Genomic DNA, 4,245 nt, shown 5'->3' with positions numbered 1-4,245 from the left:
TCTCTCTCTCTCCCTCTCTCTCTCTCAAACACACACACACACACACACACACACACACACACACACACACACACGCCGTTGCATAAAGAGGCAAGTGCATGAGTTTCAAAATTCGGTTTAACAACATTCTTTACCCTCCTATACACGATGCCATTAATAGCTTGGGGTGACGGATAGCAACGCCCGAACAAAACGCTTGTTTGGAAAGCTGACTGACGAGCGATAGATAATCGATTCAGACAAGACTATTGTGCCCCGTCTGACAGGACCATTACCTGCGCAGCCGGCGCGGCACATCGGAGGAGGTCCGCGGTGAACACGCCGTGGGACGGGACGCCGTCGCATCGACAGCCCTGTCGACGCGCTGACTAATGGAAGCCGCCACCTCCGCCGGCCGACGCCACCGGCGGCGAGAATGACGCGGGTGTCGACACCCCGTGAGTAATGGACGGCGAGCGCGGCGCCCGCAGCGGGGAGCCGTCGGGAGGGTCTCCTCTTCCTTGTTCGCGGGTCAGGGTGCGCGTACGTCAAATTGTTGTGACGTTTCGACAGCCATTACGAAAGCAACAGCGCGGATCGTGACCTCTCCGTGCGCCACCAGCTCCTCAGAGGGCCAGCGTCCGGGAGACGACGTTCTGCGACAGCGCCATTCAGCGGCGACCGTCCTAGTGGGAAACACGTGCCACGTATGAGACTTTGACGTACCACTCACTTCGTGAACGGTCACAATAGTTTCTTCCTCTTAGCCTGTAAGGTGTGGGTACACTGAGGTGACAAAAGTCATGAGATCGGTATACGGAGATATACAAATAACGGCACTATCAAGTACACAAGCTGTCAAACGGCATTGCACTGGCCGAGTTGTCATTTGCACTCGGGTGATTCATGTGAAAAGGCTTCCGACGTGATTATAGCCGTGCGACGGGAATTAACACACATTGGACGCGGAATGTTAATTGGAGCTAGATGTATGGGACATTCCATTTCGGAAATCATTACGGAATTCAGTATTCCGAGTTCCACAGTGTGAAGAATATTATGAAGATAGTAACTGTTCTCGAGAGAACAGATACCATTAATGAACGTGCCGCTTGTCTACAATAAATGATAATTAATTGAAACATATTAAAAAACTAAAAACCAACCTCGACGCTTCGGTCGCAGGTTCGAATCCTGCCTCGGGCATTGATGTGTCTGATGTCCTTAGGTTAGGTTTAATTGGTTCTAAGTTCTAGACGACTGATGACCTCAGAAGTTAAGTCGCATAGTGCTCAGAGCCATTTTGAACCCGCCTCGATTGCGAAAAAAGCACCAAGTGTTCGCAATCGAGGCGAGTTTTTAGTGTTTTAATACATTAACCAACGATTGCTGACGCGCTGCGATGTTGAAGGTTATTAATTGAAACCCTCAGTTGCCGACAGGTGTTGTTGATATACCTCGATGGGGACAGCTGAAAATGTGTGCTCCGACCGGGACTCGAACACGGGAGCTCCTGCTTACATGGAAGACGCTCTATCCATTTTTTTTTTTTTTTTTGCATTTTGTTCGTTGTTGATCGTTGTACTCGTATTTTGTCGTTGGGAACGTCACATGACATCCGTTTACTTTAGTTTGTTGATCCTCCCACTCAGTTTTTATGTTAGAGAGGCCAACCAGCTCTCTGATCGAACACGCTGAGTTACCGTGCCGGCATAACACAACACCCAGTCTCTAAGCGGAGAAAAATCCCCGACCCAGATCTGAGCCACCGAGGACACAGATGAATAGCGCGACTGCAGGGACTTTTCCCTTGCACGCTTCCCGTGAGAGCCACATTCCCAGCTGTCCACAATCTACATACGTAAAGTACCTAATAGATATTTGCCCATCCACTCATTACTCTGTGTCCTCGGTGGCTCAGATGGACAGAGCGTCTGCCATGTAAGCAGGAGATCCCGGGTTAGAGTCCTGGTCGGGGAACAGATTTTCAGCTGTCCCCATCGAGGTATATGAACAACACTTTCGGCAGCTGAGGATTTCAATTAATTATCATTTATTCTAGATAAGCTGCACGGTCGTAAATGGTATGTGTTTTTTCGAGAACAGTTGCTATCTTCATATATATAGTTAAAGGCTACCCAGCCATTGACCTTCGTCTGTGAAAATGCGCACAGTTTGCCCCAACTCTTACGGGAATCGTCACCTTACTTGGCCCGAGTAATGAGTGGATGGGCAAATATCTATTAGGTACTTTGCGTATGTAGATTGTGGACAGCTTGGAATGTGGGTCTCACGGGAAGCGTGCAAGGGATAAGTCCCTGCAGTCATGCTATTCATCTGTGTCCTCGGTGGCTCAGATGGATAGATGTAAACATGAGATCCCGCGTTCGAGTCCCTGTCGGGGCACACATTTTCAGCTGTCCCCATCGAGGTATATCAAAAACACCTGTCGGCAGCTGAGGTTTTCAATTAATTACCAAGAATATCAAGTTTCTGGCTACTTCCCATCACGGACAACACAGTGGACGACGGCCCTCACTTAATGACCGAGAGCAGCGACATTCGTGTAGAGTTGTCAGTGCTAACAGACAAGCAACACTGCGTGTAGTAGGTGCGTAAATCAGTGTGGGACGTACGATGTTCCTATCCGATAGCACAGTGCGCCGAAATTTGGCGTTAATAGGCTACAGAAACAGACGACCGATGCGAGTGCCTTTGCTCACCAGCACGATATCGCCTGCAGCGCCTCTCCTGGGTTCGTGGGCATATCGGTTGGACACCAGACAACTGGAAAACAGTGGCCTGGTGAGGAGAGTACCGATTTCAGTTGGTAAGAGCTGACGACAGGTTCGAATGTGGCGCAGACCCCACGAAGCCAAAGACCGAACTTGTCAACAACGCACTGTGCAAGCTGGCAGTGGCTCCATAATGGTTTAGGGTGTGTATACACATAATGGACTACGTCCTCTGGTCCAACTGAACCGACAATTGCCTGTAAGTGGTTATGTTCGGATACTTGGAGAACATTTGCAGCCATTCATGGATCTCATGTTCCCACACAATGATGTTATGTCACCTGGCGTCAATTGTTCCCCACTGGTTTGAAGAACATTCGGGACAATTCGAGCGAATGATTTGGCAGCCCAGAGCGTCCTACATGAATCACATCGGGCATTTGTGTGACATAATCGAGACGTCAATTCGTGCGCAAAATCCAGTACCGCCACATTTTTGCAGTTGTGGACGGCTGCAGAGGCAGCATGGCACAAAATTTCTGCAGGGGTCTTTCAAAGTCTGGTGAGTTCATACCATCTCGAGCTGCTACACTACGCCGAGCAAAAGGAGGTCCGACAGGATATTAGAAGGTATCCCGTCAGTGCATGTGAGAAAACTGAAACACGAACGGTCAAAGTGAAGCCCCGAACGTTTGAGCTCAGCAGTACGTATGTGAGCGTGCTGAAAATTAATGCCTCCTAATTTTTTTATTCTGTTCTCAGCATCGGTTGGCGTATTCCGTGTCACACACACTGCTCGGTCAACTTTCCCGCTTCGCTGATGTCAGCTGCAACCGTCTGCATGCAGAGGGCTCCAAATTGTAGCATGACAATACCAGGTCACACATGAATGCTGCTACATATGAAACAATCGAATGCCTTGGGTTTACTGTCATACAGTTCCGACTTGGCCGCTTACGATTTTCATCTTTCTGCGAAACTTAAAGAACACCAAGGAAGGAATTTACGTTGATAGTGATAAAGCGTTGAGCATACAGAAGTGAGGTTGTGGCTCCGTCAAAAGACAGAATCCACAAAATTGTCTCTTGTTGTGAGAAATTTGTTCGTCTCCTGGATGACAATCTTGAGAAACAAATATGTAGACAAGAAAGATAAAGATGTAGAATTTTAATACAGTTTTTTTTTACTTAAAATGCTTGAAGAGTCTTCAAAGAATTCGGAGGAATTACTTTCCAACATGGCCTCTTATGAATCTTAAAATGTTTTGGAAAAGCAGTCTGACCTCGTATATTTAAGAGAATAATGAGATTTTGCATAACTTATGTTCAGACATTAAATGAATAGTCTGTCAAGAAATAGATCAACAATTGGATGATGTTTTTTTCTATCGGCTTATAGCAACGAGCATTGCAGTTAAGGGTATCCCCTCAAATATGCTATCATTCGCTCCACACTCGAAGGCTTAATGGAACCATTAACACATTAGCTGTCGGACCTGACTCTCCGATGGTTATTTATCAGGCTGAGGCTT

General features: G+C 47.5%; 1 non-coding gene across 1 annotated transcript; it reads left to right on the top strand.

Annotated features, from left to right (window-relative positions):
* The first annotated feature begins 1,885 nt into the window (after window positions 1-1,885).
* Trnat-ugu (transfer RNA threonine (anticodon UGU)) lies at window positions 1,886-1,959 on the top strand. The gene has a single exon. It is a non-coding gene; the product is annotated as a tRNA-Thr (tRNA).
* Window positions 1,960-4,245: the final 2,286 nt, after the last annotated feature.

Source organism: Schistocerca cancellata, chromosome 9 (genome assembly GCF_023864275.1).
Source record: "Schistocerca cancellata isolate TAMUIC-IGC-003103 chromosome 9, iqSchCanc2.1, whole genome shotgun sequence".
In the NCBI taxonomy this organism is placed as follows: Eukaryota; Metazoa; Arthropoda; class Insecta; order Orthoptera; family Acrididae; genus Schistocerca; species Schistocerca cancellata.
The sequence above is the reverse complement of the archived record's forward strand: the minus strand, read 5'-3'. Positions and strand labels throughout refer to the sequence as shown.